Source organism: Nycticebus coucang, chromosome 3 (assembly GCF_027406575.1).
Source record: "Nycticebus coucang isolate mNycCou1 chromosome 3, mNycCou1.pri, whole genome shotgun sequence".
NCBI lineage: Eukaryota > Metazoa > Chordata > Mammalia > Primates > Lorisidae > Nycticebus > Nycticebus coucang.
In genome coordinates this window covers 16308644-16330151 of record NC_069782.1, presented here as the reverse complement: position 1 = coordinate 16330151, position 21508 = coordinate 16308644, and the positions used below count along the sequence as shown (strand labels likewise).

At 46.0% G+C, this 21508-nt stretch overlaps 1 protein-coding gene across 8 annotated transcripts in view; it reads left to right on the top strand.

Annotated features, from left to right (window-relative positions):
• Positions 1-21508, top strand: part of RFX4 (regulatory factor X4) — a 183346-nt gene that overhangs the window by 7257 nt on the left and 154581 nt on the right. Inside the window, exon 1 of one of the 8 annotated variants that reach the window (XM_053586650.1) lies at positions 60-88. The exons of the other annotated variants lie outside the window; for them this stretch is intronic. The gene's annotated coding sequence lies outside the window, so the exon portion shown is untranslated. Of the gene's footprint in view, positions 1-59; positions 89-21508 lie in introns of those variants that run through there. 8 annotated transcript variants of the gene reach the window in all.

Here is a 21508-nt window from a genome sequence, read left to right as displayed (position 1 = left end):
GAGTTGTAAAAAGTTCAGACTAGTCAACGTGACAGCGGAACCCCAAGAAATAACGGAAAGCTTGCAGAAGTTTTCAATCCAGCGCAATGTAAGAGGATGGGTGGAAATGTGTGAGTGTGTGCGAGTGTGTGTGTGCGCGCGCGCGATAAGGAGCGCGCTTTCACTTGTCCTGGACACAAAGTTATGCAAAGATGCGCTGACTTGCGGCGAGCTCCAGGTGCCACTTACAAAAACTTTGTGACAGGATTGCCCCCTCCCGGACTTGGGTCCTCCCTGGGTTTGGGGGCCCAAAATACCGATGCGCTCGGGGTCTAGTGGCAAGGGCCGGGAAGCCGAGCGGAACGCCCAAAGGCGGGGGCGGGTGACGGCTTCGCACAGCTCCTGGGAGGTGGGGACCAAGGCTTGGCTAGTAGAGACGCGCAGCTGGAGGGAGTGGCGGCGACGAGCCTGGTGGTCCTGGGGAATCCGCCGCAACGGGAGGTGGGATCCGAAGGCTGTCCGCGGCGAGCTGCAGCCTTTCTGCCTGGTCGGGGTACCCAACAACGCGCTCCAACTCTGGGGCTGTAATTTTGCTGGAGAGAGGGTAGGACGCAGGGCGGCTGGCGACGGGGTCTGCAAACTGCTCTGCAGTTCAGGAGCTGTTGGCGGTGGGCCTCAGGTTTTGGGGTCACCCCGGTTCATACAATAGAAGAAGCCAAAGAATTTATTACAAGGAGAATGCCCAGAGCCTCGGTTCTTTCTCCAGTGGTCTTTGCCACTTCTCACTCTTACCACCTTTGAAAAGCAGCCAAACTTAACAGATATTTAATTCCCTTCCGGGTGGAAGTTCTCTCACCCTCTCCCCCAGGCGCAGTCTCCGAACCAGGCAACTCCTATTCCGGCTCGGCTGCAAACTCAGGGTTTCTTAGGGTGATGGGGTCAGGTAGAGGCAGAAATAGGGCGGTGGGCGCAGCTGCATCTGAGCAGCAGCTTGACGTTAAGCTTGGGAGAGTGCCCGGGAGCATCTGCTGCTGGGCATCGCAGCACGCACGGAGCAACAAGTGCCTTCCAGACTCAGCCGTCCCCTAACACCCGTCTCTTCCTTGAGCAAGTAAACAAACGGCACAAGAATGTCTCCCACCTCACCCCCGGCAGGCTATGGTTGTGGGGTGGGGGCTGGGGTCACCCGCACATCGCTCCTGTTGGTCTTTCCTTGGTCCCTGAAGAAATATTTAAGGCCCTTTCATGTTTCCGCTGGGGCCCTGGTGGCCTGGACACCCTGCTCCTCTGGCCAGGAAGGATATTCGATTTTCCGGGGTAGTTTTCTATCTCTGATCCCCAGAGTCAAGGCCCTCCCCGATTGTGATTGTGGTGCCTTGAGTGGGTGTCAGACCCTAGGCAGTGAGGGAAGGTTGAGCCTGAAGTCCTACTTATACCGAAGGGAAGAAGAGGGCTTTCCTGCCGCTCGCCCGCCGCTCGCCCCTGCCCCGTCGCGGCAGGCCCTGCTGGGGTCGCCTGGGTTGGCGATAGAGCAGCTCCCAGAGAGAGCAAAGAGCCTTTCACGCATATCATCTCAAGTGCTGTGTCACTCGGTGCCTCCTGAGTTAAAGGGGGATGTTCTTAACAAAATCAAACCCTCTGCTGCAGAGTTTGCGGCCAAGTATTTGTGAACTTCCAAGCTAGGATTTGGGGTCTCCCCGCACCCCGACCTGCCATGGCCCAGCTCGGGTTTCTAGCTGCCTCCGCCACACGACCAGAGCCCCGACGGTACTTCTGGGGAGGGCTGTGGGGCTGTCGATACGTTGTTTTCCGTTCTCGATGTGGTGAGGTGTTGGTGAGGGCTCCGCGTCACCTCTACCTCAACCGCAAACCTTCCAAATGGGTTCTGAAACCAAAATCCTTTCACTATCCACCTTTCCCCCATTCGTATATCTGAAATATCCCTAGGTCCCCATCCTGAACTCAAAATCAAAAGTTTTGGTAAATGGCAGCGTGAAGAAAAGACGTCAAGCGCACCAGGTGACATTTCACCCGGGTTCGCAAAACCAACAGGGGAAGTGCGGCTCGGCGCGGTCCGGTCCAGGAGCCTTTCCTGCCTCCCTCCAGAGAATTTAATCCAATTAGCTTTTCTTCTGAGTTTCTCTTGTTATGTAAAGGTCCTTTCTCCTTGGCTAGCACAGACTTGCGCTCCACGGAACAGTTTGATTCTGCTCCTTTTACATAAGATTGCACGCGACGAGAACCAAGAATATTGTTCTTAATATTATTTCATTCCAAAAGGCTCTAACAACCGACTCCCAGCAAAAGCTGGGGCGAAGTCGGAAGTGACCAGAATCAGAGGCCTGGGAACCGGCCACCATCCCTTACTCTTAGAAGGAAAATCCCCGCGAAGTGCCTCATGCCGAGATAACAGTTTTGCAGGGCCAAGGCTCTAGCGGCCTGCTTTGGGGCCACTTCAGCGTGACCTGAGGAAACGCTCCCTTTTGTTCCGCACACCGAGCCCGTAATACATTCCTTGGGTTTTTCCAAAATACTCAACAAGTGTGGGGCTAAGACAATGGCACCGTCGGGGGAAGCGGGACAGCCGGCGCGCGCCTCCTGGGCCCTGGGCTTGCTTGCCGCAGAGCCCGACAAAGCAAAAGCCCTCTCAGAGGCGACTCTGGCCGGGCCGCGGGGGCTGGGGCAGGTGGCGGAGGCGGCAGGCGCGCGCAGTGATAGCGGATGCAAGGTCTCACTGGTGCGCCCTTTGCAGTTAGCGCAGGCGCGCGTCCCACTTGGTGCGCACAGCGCAACGGTGGGTCCGGGCCCCGCGCGGCCTGCCCTTCCCACGCGGGCCTCAACCATCACCTCCGGGTGGCCATACGGGTCCAATAGGGGTTGCCCTGCCCAGGCGAGCGTTGCTCAGTTACTCAAGTTACCCAGAAATTCGAGAACGAGAGGGGAAAGTGGGTAGAACTTTAGGCCACTGAGAACTTGAAGAGTGGGCTGGGGTCAGGTCGGTCGCCTACGCAACAGAAGGGTCGTTTCTTGTTAAACGGGATGGCGTGTTAGAGAAGGGCTCTGCCAAGCTCAAACTGGAAACTTCTGCCTCTACCTGCTTTCTGACTCCATCTCCAGAACCCAGAGATGGGGCGGCTAAAATACTCCTGGAGCCAGATTTGAGTCCCCCAGGCCGCGTCTGCGGGACAGCATGCTAGTGTACAGGCCCACGACTCAGCACAAGGACTGGCCTGGCCCGGCTCCCTGGGCCGGAGGTAAAGACATCCAGCGGCCTTGGGGCGGCGCCCACGGGGCAGAGCTTTCCCCGGAGGAAATAGGGCCTGGGGCCTCCTTCAAACTCCCCCAGGCGCAGCCGTGAGGTGGGGGTCACAGCCTTCTTTGGCCCAGGGAACTGGTCTTCGGACTTGAGGGAACAAGACCTCGGAGGCATGAGTCTTGTTCTTACCCCAAATCTGTCTGGCCTTCCCGGGACGTGTGCGTCTGTGTTTGTGTGTGTGTAAGTGTGCACGCGCGGGCGAGGGAGGCATGCGTGCCCCACCCCTGCCACCTGCTACGCGCCGGCGTCTGACTTTGGCAGCAGGGTCAAGTGAGAGCTGGGTAGTACCCTGTTTCTCGGGCCCCGCGGCTGCAGTCCTGGCAGGCACAGACGCTGCACGCAGGCTAGGTTCCTGGAGCCTCCGACACTTCACGAGACTTCGCGCCGGGGACTGGGACAGCGCTCTTTCCCACCCGCCCGCGGGACCCCGAGACCCAGGAAAGTTTGCAGGGCGGCTCGGCAGCTCTGGCCTGGGATTTCCATAGCCGCGCCCACCCCCCTCCTCAGCGCGTCGCCATGGTGACTGCTGGAAGTTGGTGGTGGAAAACAGACCCGGCGCAAAGCAAAATATTATGAGTGCAGTTGGGGTGACTTCAGGGGGCGGGGGACCGGAGGGCATGAGCGGGAGCCAGAGGCAGAGGCCGACAACAAAGGGCGGCCGAGCTGCGAAGAGGAGAGAGGAGTTTGCCGGGGGCCTCCCTGCCGCTGTGTGAGTGCTGGACCATCCAGCTTCCCAGAGGCGCCGAGGTCTCTAATTTCTCTCCAGCAGCTACACCTTTTCCCAGCCCGCTCCGAGCCCTTGCTCCCGCCCCTCCTCTCCGGGTTCTCTTGCCTCCCTCCGGTCCCGAGGGTAGGCGCCAGCTGGGCAGTGAGCCCACCTCCCCCAGAGCCACAGGCTCACCAGCGTGAAAGGTTCTGGCTCTTCTTCCCCACGACCCGTGGGTCGCCCAGGATGAATTTCTCACCCCCCTTCTCAAACGGGATCGGAAAGGGTGATGGGTTAGAATAAGGCGGGAAAGAAAAGAGGAGGTGCCTGGCCGGAAATCTTGGGGGTGGGAATGTTGAAAGTCCTATCTGATTTTTTTTTGTTTTTTGCCTTTTGCAGTGGAAAAGGCGCCGAGTTATGATTCCAACTTAACCACTTGTAACGTGACTTGTAATGTGAATGTTAATCTTCTAGCCTTCCCAAGATTATTTTTTCATTGCCTGTAAAATGAAGAGTTAGGGATTAATCTGGGATTCTCTGACAAGTTAGATGGATCCCTCTATTTGTTAGGCTTTACTGTAGAATCCAGGAGGCAATATGCGAGCTGCTTACAGTTATCTGACCTATGACTAACTCACAATTAATATTTCCTCAAATGGAGGATATACTAAGATATTTTTGCAAGTCATTTAGGATTGCAAGAGTCAAGAACCTTGAATAACTATTTTTAAAAGGCCCATGATTTCCTTTCCTCAATGCCACCTGCTGTGCATTCCTTAAGTCTTTGCCCAACTCCCTGCATCCCAAAAGGATTTACTGAAAGACAGTAGATTTTTATGAGTCTGTATCTACTGTCAATTTAGGGAACACTGAGATGCTTCTAGATAATGAAGCAGATAATCACAGACCTTCATGTATGTTGGAGAGGAGTATACACTGGCCAATGAGCTAAAATGCCACTATCAAAAGAAAACCACACACTACCCTCCATTGCTCAAGCTTTAGAAAGAGGTGAGTCACTTCTCACACCTACGCACTCCTCCTGAGGACAGTTTGGGCAAGAGCCCTTCCCCTTCCTCTGGGACCTGTTGCCTCATTTATAAACCAATGGGTTAGCTATAAAGATTGCTCTGATCTAGCTAAAATTCTACTAAATTATGTGCCCAAGTCCATGTGTATATGTCAAATCTTCTGGGTACTTTGTTTATGAAGTAGTTACACAGACATTGACCCTTGAAAGTGCTCCACCAGAGAGGTGTTGTTTGTGAAGTCTAGGGGTTCTCTTCCATTTGCCTTTGTGTCTTTGCAAAAAAACCCAAGAAGGTATAAAATGGTGACCTCATAAGTTGGGATGCCAAATAGTTGAATCTCCACTTCCACAGGCCTCTGGGAGCCCACCCTGTAAGTCCTGCAGGTCACTTGGGGCACTCTTCAGCTGCCCTTCCAGAAGCCCTAAGGCTTTGTAAGATGGAAAAGATGGGAGGAATCTCCAATGTTGTTTTTACCACTTCTCTATTTTAGATATTTGCAATTTTATTAGTGGTTGGGGGAAAGGAAATGAACTCAAAGATTATTTGGAAGTGTCGGGTAAAAGTAAAAAAGGAATGCTTTGGACTTTATTCAGTGTCACTTCTTGAGTACCTGTTGGGTGGCAGACCCTGGAGATGAACAAGATCATAGTGCCTACTGTTGAGGACTTCAGAATGTGTTTGAGGAGAGAACATGTGGCTACATTGAGAGTGGTGAATGCTACAAGGAATATAAAAATCGAGTCCTCGTGGAACCTGGAGGAAAGGATGCTCTCTTTTTGAGTACTCACCATGTGTCAGCCCTGTGACAGGCACTTTGTCACCCTTTAAAAATCCTTATTACAACTCTGCATAGTCTCTTTTTAGGATGAAAGAGGGCCTGGAACTTGCCTGAGGCCACCACTTGTACCTGGCAGTGCTGGATTGCAAAGCAGACCAGGGGACACTGTTTCTCTCTCCCCACCTAGCCCACTCCAACTGTACACCATGGAGATGGTGATAGATCTGCAGTTGGTTGTGGCTCTGGCCTTTAGGGGAATTAGAATCCCACTTAGTCAGGAGGGGAACATGTACATAAGTATGCAGAATCATGTACTATTGCCTTCTTTGGGCTCTGGAGAAAACCCCTCTGAAGAAATCATATGATTCTGCATTTGAGGAGGATTTTAAATTATGGCAGCAATGGAAGGCAGCGTTTCATAGCTGTTTGGTATAGATTTTGCACACAGACAGATCTTGGCTTTCTTCATTCATTCATTTATGCTAGAAACCTATGCGTCTCCCAAATGCCCAGCACTCTACTAGATGCTGGGCTTAACAAAAATGTTGCCTCTTTGCTCATCTAGAGCATAAATTCTAGACAGACAAATAAGTAAACACAAAAATAGATAATTTCAGCAAGTGATAAGCAATACAAAGACAAAAAAAAAATCCTATCTGGGGCGGTGCCTGTGGCTCAAGGGGTAGGGCACTGGCCCCATATACCAAAGGTGGCGGGTTCAAACCCAGCCCTGGCCAAAAACAGCAAAAAAAAAAAAAAATTCTATCTGGAGTAAGGAAGAGCATGGTGGTGGGAAGGTTGCTATCTTTCATAGGGTAGCTCTGCCAAGTAAAGCCATGAACATTTGTTATGGAAGGTTAATGTTGCTGAGACTCAATTTTCTTAGGAGACAGCTGATGGGGCTGTAGTTAGTATGAAATGTGAAAGCGGTAATAGATAACATATATTCAATGCTTACTATGTCTTCACTTTCCCAGGCATTTTAGTTTAAATACATTATGTAATACTCACAACAATCCTATCAAGAAGAAACTGTTATTTTTTACAGTTTAAATGCAGAAATAAATAGGATAAAAGCAAAAGCAAAGCTAGAAGCTGACATGTTCAATGAGTTTCTGAGAAACTATCTACTAGTTTCTACTAATAATAGAAGCTGGGCTGGCAGGACGTACCTTGATTGCATGGGAAGCAAGATCATGGTTGTTGTGTGTGCCTAGTCTGAGGCAGAATGTAAGACACCTAACTTTTCTTTCGTATTTTACAAACTAATGTTTATGAAATGCTTTTCATATACCAGGCAGGTACCAGGTGCTCTAAGTACGTTATTAGCTGTATTTTTAAAAATATATGTTATGGGCTGGGCACAGTGGCATGCATCTGTAGTTCCAGATACTCCAGAACAGGGGTCCTCAAACTGCGGCCCGCAGGCCACATGAGGCCATGTGATTGCATTTGTTTCTGTTTTGTTTTTTTACTTCAAAATAAGATATGTGCAGTGTGCATAGGGATTTGTTCATAGTTGTTTTTTTTTTTTTTAACTATAGTCCGGCTCTCCAACGGTCTGAGGGACAGTGAATTGGCCCCCTGTTTAAAAAGTTTGAGGACCCCTGCTCCAGAGGCTAAGGGGAGGGGATCACTTGAGCCCAGGGGTTCGAGGCTGTAGTGCTCTGTAATCATCTCCATGAATAGCCACTGCCCTCCCGCCTGGGCAACATAGTAAGACCCCCTCTCTAAAAAAGACAGACATACATCAGTAAGAATAATTCAGTGAGGCAGAAGCCATTAAGTGATACGATAATATAGGTAGCCTTCAGGAATGCATTCACAAGAATGTGTTAAAATTATGTCTTAAGGTATATATAGTTTGACAGTGGAAAGAACATGAGCTTAGCTGTCAGACAAGCCAAGGCTTAAATCCCAGCTGGGTCACTTTCTAGCTGTGTGACCCAGGGTTAATTACCTAACTCCTCTAAGCCTCAATTTCCTTCTTTGTGGAAACATCTACTCCCCACCTTCTAGGAAACATCTCCTCCCCACCTTCTAGGGATAAAATTCAATGGGATTGTACCTGTTAAGTATTTAATTTAGTATGTGGCTCCTAGAAATTGCTCAGTAAATGGCAGACATTATTATTTTTTTTTTTACTGCTTAGTATTCCATGGTGTACATATAGCACATATTATTATTATTATTAAAAAGAACTATCTAGCCTTCTTATATCCAATTCTAGATATCTAGTTGGGAAAAAAACTTAGACTATTTCATCATATCTAGATGTGTTTTGTGCTGTGTAGACACAACCTCCATTTTAATGTCAAGGTAAATCATTCTTTTCTAAAAGGTTTAGACCAAAGGATTAATTGCATTTTCATTTCTCTACCTTTCCCATATCGAAAGCATTTTATGTGCTCCTGTTTGCCATGATTTCATCCTTGTGTTTTCCAGCCTTTTAAAGGAGGTGAAAATTGTGTCTTTGTAAAGGTAACACCTGTTGTCTTGAGTTGAAACCCTGAAAGGGAGATTCAGGGAGCACTTAGAGAGGAAGGCATGTGTTACAGATCTCTGACAGAGGCCCCTCCACAACTCCCAGTTCTTTCCGGTTCTGGAAGGGGATGGCCCACATTCTTCACTCCCTTTTCCCTCTCTATCTCTCTGCCTCTGCTCCTTACATTGTGTAGGCATCAGCCTCTTAAAGACAGAATCATTTTACATTTGGTTTTCAGGAAACACAATTTCAAATGAGCCATTCTCTGAAACTCATTCCAGCAGGATGCAAATATATTTTTAATGTGAGGATGAAATAGCTCTTTGTTCTATTTCTGTCTTTATAAATTGATTTTTACCTACATTCTGGTTTGAGTTCTTAAATGTTAGCGAGAGAAAAAGAAATCACAAAAAGAGAAAAGAATGAAGTGCAGCCATTTTGCTTTTAGTTGAATCTAGTCCAAATTTAGGCAACTAGGGCTGGATTGACCTGTGCCAGTAGATTATGTGGTTTCTGTGGTGTCATAGCAAACCCTCAGAGCAGGAGCACTTTAAATCATGTGAACATGTATATAGTTTCCACTTTTGTTGTTGATTGTTCCTTAGTAACACATAAAAGCATAATATGCCTCTGAGCAATTGATATTGTTAGTAATAATAATATTGAACCTGGACATGTTGGATTTGTATCATTGTGGTTGTTTTGTTTTAATTTAAAAGAATCATGAGAAAGCCTTTGAAAAGGCTGCAACCCAGCAAAGGTTAGTTAGTGCTTTGTGTCCTGTGTGCTTTCCAACTACCCAGTAGTGCTAAAGGTCAGCGTTTAGACGCAGCATTTTTATTTAATCAGAATAGAGAATAAGCACTTTATAAGCACAGATGCCCTGAATCTATCATGTTGGAGAAAATGCACTATCAGAGAACATGAGGGAACTAGTCTTTGAACTAGATTTAAAATAGTCATTTGAATACTCTAAAGCAGTGGTTCTCAACCTTCCTAATGCTGCAGCCGTTTAATACAGTTCCTCTGGGTCATGACTCACAGGTTGAGAACCACTGCAAAGAGTGGATTAGTGATTGCTAATTACACCAGCACCTAAATTTTCAGACAAAATGCATTTTATGAAGAAAGTTTTGCCAGTACCTTTGTTTTGAATCTGGATACTGCATGAAGCATCACAAGTTATGTTAGACTTTTGAAAACGGAGGTAGTTTTAATGAATCTTACAATTATAGAATTATAATTTTTTAAAAATGAGCATGAGTGATGTTTTTGAGTTCCACATAATCTTTTTCTGAATGATTAGTCTAAATTTGATGTATTTATATATATATTTATAATTTGTGTACTGAATCTAAATGCTCATGAATAGATCAAAGTTCTCTGGAAATTATTAGATTTTATGGAGTTCCAGAATTGGGCCCATGGCACAAACTCAATCCTATTTTTGATGGACTCAATCTATTAGTTTAAACAGTGACCAAGTTGTCTTCATGGTGTTTGGCTCCACTGCTGATAATAAATCTAGGGTGAAAAAAGAATTAGGGCACCTGTATAAAGTTCTTGGCTCCACCAAAAAGGAAATTAATTTTATATCATCTGTATGTGACTACTGACTAGGCTAAAATTTCTGTTTGTAGGAGTCTTATTGCTTTTACTTACTGACACCTTTTACAAAAGCAAAATAGTTTCTCTGCATAGCATTATTTGACATTATAGAAAAGAAATAAGTCTGAGTCCAAAAGCTCTGGAAGTTTACAAGGAAGATTCCAAAGGGCTGAGCCTCCCTGTTAAAATGCTAAAACTTTTAAGCATTGGAAAGAAGATTTCTAAAGCATATGAGCAGTTGTTGTGAGAGGGCCTTTGGTCTCCACGAACTTTTATTTTCAACTCAGTGTGCAGAGTTTTTGAGGTTGCTTTGGTTTGGGTAGGGGATCTTTTCAGAAATGCCAGGCTTTTAGAAAAAACACAGCTTTTCTTCTAATCAAGTCTCCATTTTAAAGTTTGAAAACTTTGGTGAGATTAGAAGAATGAATTATTTCTCTGCTTTGTTGGGGTTTCCTCTGGGTACCAGGCTACAGGGCATTCTCTGCCTTGGCTACCTCACAGGGCACAGCTGAGGAGGTGCTGGGGCTGGGAGAGCTGTCGGCCCAGCCCATGCCCTCTGGGCACCAGGCAGGCCTTCACAGAGGCCAAGCACCACCTGGAAAACCTGCCGAGCAGAGAAGTCCAGAGGGATCCAAGCCAAGAAGGCCCTAAAATAGGAGTCCCTGTGGATCCTGTGTTCTTTTCAAAGTTTTTCTTGGCACTTTTGGAGGTGAAGGCAGGAGGATCACTTGAACTTAAAAATTCAAGACCAACCTGGGCAACATAGTGAGACCCCCATCTGTACAAAATATAAAAAAAATTGTCAGTGTGATGGTGCAGGCTTGTATTTCCAGCTGCTTGAGAGGTAGAGACAGAAGGATCACTTGAGCCCAGGAGTTCAAGGCTGCAGTAAGCTATGATTAGACCACTGCACTCCAGCCTGGACCACAAGTGAGACCCTGTCTCAAAAAAAAGTGAAAGAAATGAAAACACCAAAGCTGTATGATTTAATATCCATACCTAAAGAGAAATAGACCATTTTAAAAAGGAAGAAAGGAAGGGAAAGAGGGAAGGTAGGAGGCGAGAAGGAAACTACATTGAAATCATTTTGGTAGTCAATGGCAGGCTTACTTAATGAATTATTTCCAAAACCATTTGCTTCTTTTTTATACAAGCGACTTCTTTTTTGAAATTGGGTAGCAGATTAATAAAACTTGTAATTTTTTCCGAGCACTGTGCTAAATAGCTGTACATGTTACCTCATTTGATTCTCCTATTGAAACTATGGCATTAGTACCCCCATTTACAGATGAGGAAACTGAGATCCAATGACCTCAGTTAACATGTCGAGGTCAAACCACTAGTGTCACACCAGGGTTTGAACACAGATTATTCTGATTCCAAAACCAGGCAGTCTCCTTGCCCCCTAAAACACAAAGCTAGAAGGAAGACCTAGGCGATATACATTCTAGCTCACCTCCCCCATAGAGTTTAAGAGGTCATCATGTCATTCCCAATCCTGGTGGGAGACAGCAGCTCCCATTGCAGTACTTTGAAGCACACTGTCATGGGTGTCAGTGGGTGGTGACTGGCTGCCACAGGCACAGAGACGTGACTTTGGCAGCAGGCTGCTGACTGAGGAGGACGCCCACGGGTGCTCCTTCCCGCCGGGATGCCTTCATGCAGCCTGTGCCTTTCATCTCCAATCATTCTCAGAGCTTCTGAGTTCAACCTGGCACCACCACTGGGTTGGTATCTCCCTGCTCGCCAGTTATGTTGGAAATTTGCACGTTATACACATCATCAAAGGGCTGCATATCGACTTACTTACAGACATGATTTCATTTAGAATAGGTTCAACATAAAAACATTGCTGTTAAAGCAGCAATGTGGGAATGGTGGCTCATGCCTGTAGTCCTAGAATTTAGGGAGGCTGAGGCAAGCTCATGTGCCACTAGGAGTTTGAGACCAGCCTGGGTAACATAGAGAGAGTGAGAGTTTTCAGCCTGGGTAACATAGAGTGAGAGTTTTTTTTTTGTCTGTACAAAAAAATAAATAACAGCACCTTCCATTTGCATAGCATGTTATGGTTTGTAATCACCAATAAAATCATTAATGGTGTGGGCTAGGTTTTGCCATGGGCTGGATTATGAATTTAGCAAACTATGTAAACTCTCAGAGCTTCAGTTGGCTTGTCACCAACAGAGAGCCCTCCAGGGAATTGTGAGGATTTAAATGAAGTAATCCTGCAAAGGGATCAGCACAGCCCTTGATAAACGGAAGGTGCTTTGAGTGCCACTTGCTTCTCCAAGTGTTCCCCTCATGGCTTCTAAGACCTACCCCCACCCCAAAACACATATAAGGACCACACAGGTGTAAAAAACAAAATGATTTAGAATTTATTCTCTCACTTTATTGAGTCTTTTGGCCAGACGTGGTGGTGTACACCTGTAGCCTCAGCTACTTTATGAGGTTAATGCATAAAACTGTGAACTGATGTGAGCATTCATCCCATTTTTCACTTGGAGAAACTGAGGCTCAGTAGGATTCAGTCACATGCATTGGTTCGTTGAGTGAGTGTCCAAACTGAGGTTTGATGTCACCAAAGCTGACCTTTGGTCAAAGCTGACCAGTTTAAACAAAGCTGGCTTTGTTTAAACCAGGCCACCTCCACCCCAATGAAGGGCATGCAGTCATCCTCATTTGTATGTTTACTCAAAGCCTCTTCCTTTGTTCTCAAGATTGCCACCTGTGTCGTTGTTATCTGTGCTTAGCACAGTGCACAGCATCTGCTAGAGTGTATCACACACAGTCAGTGCCTCATACATACTTACCGAACACGTGAATCAGTCCACCTTTAAAGTCACAAAGGGTGCTGCATCTCTGCGCTTGCTTTCATGGAAGCCGGGCGCAAGGCACCATGCAAACAAGTAATTAACAAGTTAACTACAGATGAGTTAACACTCCTTTAAGCTCCTACTGTGTGCCAGGCCTGGTCTTGGTGTTTCATTCATTCATTTTTTTGTCTCCCTCCTTTCTATCCTTTCCTCCAGTCCTTACTGATCTGCTACTCTGGGCCAAGCACTGTCCTAAGTACAGGCGACAGTGGTAGGATAAGGTACAACAGCCCCTAAGGAGCTTATATTATTTCTTCTAATCCTCATAGTAATCCTCATGGGGTAGTTTTTTTTTTTTTTTTTTATAGGAAGGAAATTGAGGCCCATGAGGTTAAGTAATTTGCCTGGGGTTGCAGAGTTTACTTAGCCAATTGTAAGGGGAGGGTTAGAATGAGTGTCTTTCTGGCTTCTGAGGTCACGTTCTTTTCTCTGCACCAAGAGATCCGAGAATCAAGTGGAAAAACTGATAATAGGCCGGGACCAAAGTAGGATGCCTTCAGGGTGAGGACAATATCAAAATTGTGTGAGCTAAGGGGACTTGTATCATGCTTATCATGCAAGCACTTTATGTGCTTTATTCACTTAATTCTCACAAAACTCCATGAGGAGTTATTGATACTATCACCACTTTGCAGATGAAGAAATTGAGGCTCAATCAGGTTGAGTCACTTGCTCAAGGTTATACAGTGAGACGTCAGTCTTGAACCTAGGATTTTGACTTCACAGTCCGTAGTCTTTACTACTATACTGCTACATTGTCATTTAAGGAAGGAAGGAAGGGAAGGAGAGAGAAGAAAGAAGGAAAAAGGAAAGAAGAAAGAAAGAAAAAAGAAGAAAGAGAAAAGAAAGAAAGAGGGGGGAAAAAGGAAAGAATAAAGAAAGAAAAAGGGAAAGAAAAAAAAGAAAAAGGAAAGGAAAGAGAAAAAACAGGCTGCTATGATAAACCAGTACCTGGGAGTTATAGTGGTTCCACGTATCTAGAACTTGCTCAGGGCTGGGCACTATGCTAAGTGCTTTCCAAGCATTTGCTCACTTAAATCTCACACCATTGAGATGAAATAGGCTGATTATTATCCACATTACACATTAGGGGTGCTGAGGTTTAGAGAAGTCATTGGACTAGTAAGTAATAAGGCCGGAATTAGATGATTCTCTTGTCAGTAATCCCACCCTCTTACTTGCTTACTTTTCTTTTTCCTAGATGACTCTCAGGAAATGGTTCAAAAGATCCCGGATGTGCTGCACATTGTTCATGAAAATCTTACTGACATTAGGAACACTAGCCCAATAGAACTGGGGGCACCTTTCGAACAATGATGAATGTGAAGACCATAGCAACATAGGGAAATCCCCATAATAATAGAAAGTTACGAGGAAAAGGAATAAAAATTGTGTGTCTGCTGGGGTTAGATTTTACTTATGTGCACGTCAGTCAGGACATGAAACTACAGAGCAACACAGAAAGAGGGAAAAATTCCCAGGTTATAAGGGTAAGGTGGGCAAATGTGTTTCTCTCTTCAACATTTTGATATTTCACTTATTTTTATCTGTTTTTGAGATGGGGTCGGTCTTTGCTGCTCAGGTTGGAGTTCAGTGGCTATTAACAGGTATGATCATAGCACACAGTGGCCTTGAACTCCTGGGCTCATGTGATCAATCCTCCTGTCTCAGTCTCCTGAGTAGCTGGGATTATAGGTACCTGCTGCCATACCCTGATCTACACTTTTAAGTGTAATTTCTACAATGGATTAAGATAGGAAAGAAAAGAACATTTTGCCTAAGAAAAGGATGTTTTGGTGATTTATCTCAAAAGTTCAGGCTGGGTTGGACTCTGTTCGGGTTCTGTAGCCAGGAGTGCCTGGCTCCTGAGGTTCCAGGAAAATCCACAACCCCTAATCATGTAGAAGAGGTTTAAAAATAAAATAACTTAGAAGAAGCAATGAGGTAGTAAACTGAATAATATTGGATGCTGGTGCTATGCAGAGCGAGTGGTCTTGGCTCCAATAATTATTCTTACTTTTTTTTATGTTTTAATAATATTGTAATAATAGAAATAGAAACAAAGAAAAAGCCTGCTGACCTTAGGTAGTATTAAGTATGCTTCCCCAAAAGTTGAAGGGAAATAAAACTTTTCTAGTTAACACTAATGTTCCCAGGGATATTTTCAGAGCAGAGATCTGGTTTTACATTGAATTTATCTTCAACAGGAGGTGGCACTGAACACCTTAGGTTCAATTTTTTTTGGTCTCTGGAGACTTGGTGAGTTCGTGATCTGTGGACTAATGGCATTGAGAGAAGATTTCTCATTAATTTTTTTCCTTGTCTATTACAAATAATGACCCCTTAATTAATCTCTTTGCCCACTTAAGAATTTTAAAAGTTGGATTTTCTTAATGTGAGATAGGGCAGCAGCATTGTTGAGCACCTGTTACATTTGCTATTATGTTAGACATAGCTCAGTGCTCACAGTGAGACTTCAATGCATATATATGTAGGAGTACTGTAGTGTACATTAATGGTTAGGGTCAATCAGATTCAAATCCTGGCTCAGTGGCTTATGGGCTGTGTAATCTTGGGCAAGTCATTGCTATGATGGGAATGTTGATGAATATGATGGTGCTTGCATTGGGGCACCAAGTTCCAAGAGGATGCTATTTATTAGTGGCACCACAGGTTCACCCTTATCATGCTGTAATTTGAGACTCTAGTTGATAAGGAAGAGACCCAGAGATGCTGATCACACAGATTGGCTAGGGAGTGAACACAGTTAACCAGAGTTATTTTTTCTCACCCAGGTCTTTTTTTTTTTTTCTTCTCACTGCATGCATCCAGTTCAGGCCTCAAAGACTTAGACTATAGGGAGGGACCATTAATTCCTGGTTTGCCTTGGACAATCCTGGTTTACCCTGTGATCCTGGCAAAGCTGTTAATGCTTCTTTTCTTTCTCTCTCCTTCCTTCCTTCCTTCCTTCCTCTTTTCTTTCTTTTTTTTTTGAGACAGAGTCTAACTGTGACATGGGTAGAGTTCTGTGGCATCATAGCTCACGGCAACCTCAAACTCCTTGGTTCAAGGAACCTGCATACCTCAGCCTCCCGAGTAGCTGGGACTACAGGAGTTCACCATAACACCCGGCTAGTTTTTTTTTTTTTCTTTTCTTCTCTTTTTAGTAAAGGCAGTGTCTTACTGTTGCTCAGGCTGGTCTTGAGCTCTTGAGCTCAGGCAATCCACCTGCCTCAGCTTCCCAGAATACTAGGATTACAGGCGTGAGCCACCACCCCCAATCATAGTGTTACTTTCAATCTCAGACATGTCCAGGTTAGGATGATAACTGTGATAGGATACGGTCTCCCACGCCATGCTTTCATTCTCTCCCTGCAAAGATATGCTTAGCAGTGCCCAGTGGAGCTGCCCACAGAACTGAAACTTATGCCCTAATCTACTCAAAAACTTTTAGAGGTTCCCAACAACCCACTGAATGAAATCTGGATTCCTTACCCCATCACTGAGTACAGATGCAAGGCTTGTGTGTGTGCATGCCTAAAGCATCTTAAGAGGGCTAGTCAAACAGGATACTCTCAGTAAACATGCATTAAATTGACCCCTGGATGAATATGTGCAGTCATGCTCAGACTGCTTGTCAATTCCTTTTTTTAATTAAAAAAAAAATGGAGGACAGATCTCTCTATATTGCCCCACATGGCCTCAAACTCCCGGGCACAAGTCATGCTTCCACCTCAGCCTCCTGAGTGGCTGAGACTACAGGTGTGGGCCACTGTGCCTGGCTTTTGCTTGTCAGTTTCTTGAATGTATCTTTCGTCTGCCTGCTTCAGGAACTTTGTACCTGCTAATGCCTTCTGCAAAGGACACTCTCCATCTTTACCTGGTTCATGCCTTCTCATTCTTCCCTATCAGTTTAATGTTTCGTTCACGGGAAGCTTTCTAACGCTCCCAGGTTAGATCCAACCTCCCTTTTTAAATCCTCTGCCATAACACTTTTGGTAATCATAATAGTACCTGTGTGATTATTCATAGCTGACTCCCACACTAACTTTCCATGAAGATGGAGACCGTGTCTGTCTTGTTAAGACTGCACCCCTACTGTGGACTGGCACATGGTACCCTGTAAATAGCTAACAAATGAAGAATGGGCTGAGTGAATATAAGTCTCCTAGTAGGCTACCTTTTCCAAGTCACTTCAGCTTATGTTGCCCGTTTAAAGCCTTCCAGTAGCTTCGTGGTGCGCTTGGAATAAATGTGATGTTCTTAGTTCGTATGGCCAGCAAATCCCTGCACACTCTGGGCCCTTCCACCTTTCTGACTCATTTCCTGCCAGGCTTCTAACCCCTTTACCAGGCTGGTCTCTGGCTTCTCCTCACACACACAAGCCCACTTCTGCTTCAGGCCTTTGCACTCCAACATCACCTCCTCAGAGAGGCCTCTAGTGTCCCCGCTATCTCACACAGCACCCCTGTCCCTCTTTATCACATTCTGTGGCTTTATTTCCTTCACACTACTCATTGCTCTCTGAAGTCATCTTCCTGATTTGTCTTTGTCTGTGAGAACATAAGCTCCCTGTGAGCAGGGACCTTGTCTGCCAGGTTCATCACTAGCTCCTCAGGGTCTGGCAAACAGTAGGCGCTAAAAATCAGTAACTGGCCAGTGAGGGAAGAAATCAAAGCAGAGGCAGGGTGGGGCTGCCCCTTCCTGGAACCCAGCGGCCCCTGGGGCAGGGCCTAGGGTGTCGCCATGGCAACCCACTGACCTGCATTCCCCCTGGAGAGACCACCGCTGCCAGTTCCTGGACCCACACTTTCCACACTCCTGTGTGTGACCTCTGTCAGGGAGCCCGGGGGAGAGGAAAAGGGCTGAGAGAATGATCATGAGGAAAGCGCACCCTGGTGCCAGGGGTGACAGAAGCAGGCCTCGGCAACGTGGTTCCACGGGTAATGACCAGGGCCCGGGGGTGGGGTATGGGGGGGGGCAGGGAGATTGGAATGCACCTGGTACCCCAAGAGGGACTTGGGGCCAGCCTTCTCTTGGTGGCTGGAGTGTGGTGCGTCAACTCTTTTATGTAGTGTTTCTAAAGCTGTGAGTTCCTAAAATAGGCCCCAGCACAATGCCTTGAAAGACTGTTTATACGGAGTATGAATAACACCTTCTATTAAAACCCGGTGACACTTTCTAAGTCAGGCAGCGTTTCCTTCAGGTGTTGCATAAGTCAAGACCTCCCTGTTCTCATCCAGTTCCTCAGCAACAAACTCCCCCACAATCACGGCTGCTTCCCGGCTGCCTGCAGGCTTCCCAGCCTGGTTGGCGAGATCTTTGCAATGTGCTCCCACGGACTCCTCCACCCGTCTCCCACCATGCGGGGGACACTGTCGGTGAACCCTTCACCTTTCCTAGTACCCACCAGGCCTTTCACAGCTTTGCAACTTTGTCTGTGATAGCATCTCTCTTGTCCAAAATGCCCTCCTCCCTTCTGGGTCTGAGTAAGGACCATATCCTTTAAGGACCACTGGAAATGCCACCCACCCCCTCTGTGAAGCAGTGGGACACTGAAAGCTTTCCTCTCTGTGCCCCTACGGCACCTTATTCTAATATGAAATGCAGCCCTGGCTTGCTTAGGAGGCAGGGTACCTCCCTGAGAACACTCCAGCTTTGAAGTCAGAGATTTGACCCATCTCGGCCACCCACCTTTTTGGGTGACTTCCTATCTAGCCCCTCTGAGTCTCAATTGCTTCCTTGCAAATTGGAGTGAATAAAGTTTCTCTGCTTTGGTTGCTGTGAGGGGCAGCGATGAGGGATGTGAAGGAGAGCGACCAGCTGGGCGGACACACAGTACAGGCCGGGCGTCACCATTATGCATCTGTCACATCACTCGTCTGGTGGACGTAGACCCTGCCTTCCTCATTTGTCTATGGCCCAGAAAGCCAAGCACACCTGTATTAATTATTTCAGTTAATCTTTGGACAAATCTGGTAGGTTGGGATTTAGGAAGATTTGGGAACTATGCCAGTGTTACATAGCTAGTAGCGACCAGGCTGGGATTTGAAATTCAGTTGTTCTAATTCCAAACCCCACATTCTTCCAAGCCGGCCTCTATCTTTTGCGTTACTTCACATCAGCCATCAGGGCCTTCTTGCCATTCCTCAAATAGGCTGAGCATAATCGCACCTCTCTTCTCTCTGGATCTTGGAAGTCCTTGATCCCTCACCATACTCAGTCTCTGCTCCTAGGCTGTTTCTTCCAGGGGCCTTTCTGGTGGAGGATCCATCATTCTTTGTTCCTTTATCGTACTTTACTTTTCTTTATCACAATCATCACTACCAGCTATGTGCCCAACGCTGTTCTAGGCTCTTGCGGACAAGGTAGTGAACAACACAGGTTGTTAGAACTTATGATTTAAGGGCAGGCAAAATATATGATAAAAAAGGAATAAACAAGATACTTTTTAGGTCTTGAGACATTGGTCCACATTGCTGTGATATATTGACATCCTCTTGAATAGCTTTTGTCTGCCTCTTCTGTTTGAACTTGACAGTGAAGGCACTTGATAATTATATGCCAAATGGATAAATGGATGCATGGATAATCTAAGACAGTGGTTCTCAACTTTCCTAATGCCGCAATGTATTTTCATTGTTAAAAAGGGGTCACGACCCACAGGTTGAGAACCGCTGATCTAAGAGGTCCTTGTCAACGTGCTCTGTAAACTTGGAGAATTGTGTGGCTTTTGAAATCATCTTAACCAGCTGGTCCTGCCACGTCAGTGTGTGTTTGTGAAGCACCACTCTGAACCTCACACTGCCTTGAGTGTGCATAGTCCCAAGGTAGCCACTTCCCAGTTGTTCTTTGCTGCTACAAAGGGAACGAAGCCTCCTAGAATACCTGATACCCCTATAGCCCTATAACTCTGAGACAGTCATTATGCAAACCTGAGGCAGTCCCTTGAAATTGGTGTTTCCAAATCTCCAAAGTGCAGAGGCACAAACATCTGCCTGTAAGGAATGTGGGTTAAACTCCTTGTCAAGTGAAAATCCACAGGCATTTTTTGCTTTCTCCTTGCTGCCTGTAATGCCAAAGCAGGTGACAGGACACTTCACAGCCCAGGGGCTACACTTAGAACCATTGGTAAATCCTATGGGGCATTTAGCATAATCTCAGTCCTTCCTAAAAGGTCAGATGATGTTTCTGGACCAAAAATAAGATTGGGAATAGGAAGTTAACGAAGTGTGCACTGAGCTTTCCTTGTCTTATGTCTCTGCGGTCCCCAGAACACAGTGCCAGTATTGCAGCATTGATCGCAGTCTGCCTTGCTTTAGAATCTTTTCTTCAAGCCTAAGTTTCCATATCTATAAACAGAGATATCAAAACATGCCATGTAATATTTTTCTGAGGTTCAATTTAAACAACATAATGTGGAAATGCCTTTCACAGTACTTGACACGCAGTAGGAACTTACTATTATTTTAGAAAAAAATAATTCAGTCAATACAGTGCAATATCTGCAGGGCCAGACACAAGGCCAGGCATTGGGTATAGGATGGTAAACAAAAGTGACAGGGACCTGCACTCCTGAGCTCAGGGAGCCATACCTGCCCTGCTTTCTAGATGGTAACTCGAGGGCCCAAGCCAGTTGCATTCATGTTTATATCACAGCTTCTCTTTGGCATCGCTTCTTGCCTCTAGAAGGCACAAAATAAATGTGTGTTGAATTTTGCTTTATTTGAAAAAGCATCTCTGATGTGTTGTACTTTTTTGTGCCTTATGTGGTGAAGAAGAAAATGTTTAGGAAATTCTATAGATATGTGAACTTACCTACTTATTTGTTGTTCATTCTTTGACATGTGTGTCACTCATGCAATATTTATTGAGGGCAGGCTACAGGAAAAACTTTATAACAGGCACCTTGGGTCAAAAGAAATAGAATAAATGGGCTTCATTCTTAAGATGTTTAAGTTCTAAGCTGAAGCACCTACCGTGTATGACAAAGGTTGACAAAGAAATATGCAAATGAATTTAGCAAAGATGATAACACATAAGTGGAGTTTTAGCAAAATCTCTAATGCAAGGCAGACTGAGACGATGCTGCAATGTTGGCTCCATGTTCCAGGGTCTGTGTGGGACTAGAGGAAAAGAGCTTCACTCTAGGGAAGAGCACTGTGATTGTGACGGAAGCTTGGATGCTGGTCTTTCCTCTTACATTCCAGGTGACTTTGCACAGGTCACCTAATCTCTCCGAGCCTTAATTTTCTTGTATCTAAAATGTGCCTACTTACGGCACCTACCTCATAGGGTTGTAATGAGGGATAAGGAAGATGATGTCCACAGTGCATTTGTACGATGCCTGGACCATAATAAGGGCTCAAAATATGGTGGCTTTTTTTTTCTTTGTAGAGACAGAGTCTCACTGTACCGCCCTCGGGTAGAGTGCCGTGGCGTCACACAGCTCACAGCAACCTCTAACACTTGGGCTTACGCGATTCTCTTGCCTCAGCCTCCCAAGCAGCTGGGACCCCAGGCGCCCACCACAACGCCCGGCTATTTTTTTGTTGCAGTTTGGCCGGGGCTGGGTTTGAACCCGCCACCCTCGGCATATGGGGCTGGCGCCCCACTCACTGAGCCACAGGCGCCGCCCATTATGGTGGCCTTTTTAATGTGAAATTATATAATCCACAATTTAATAGGTGGAAAAACACAGTATTTTACTCAGAATCAGGATACATGCC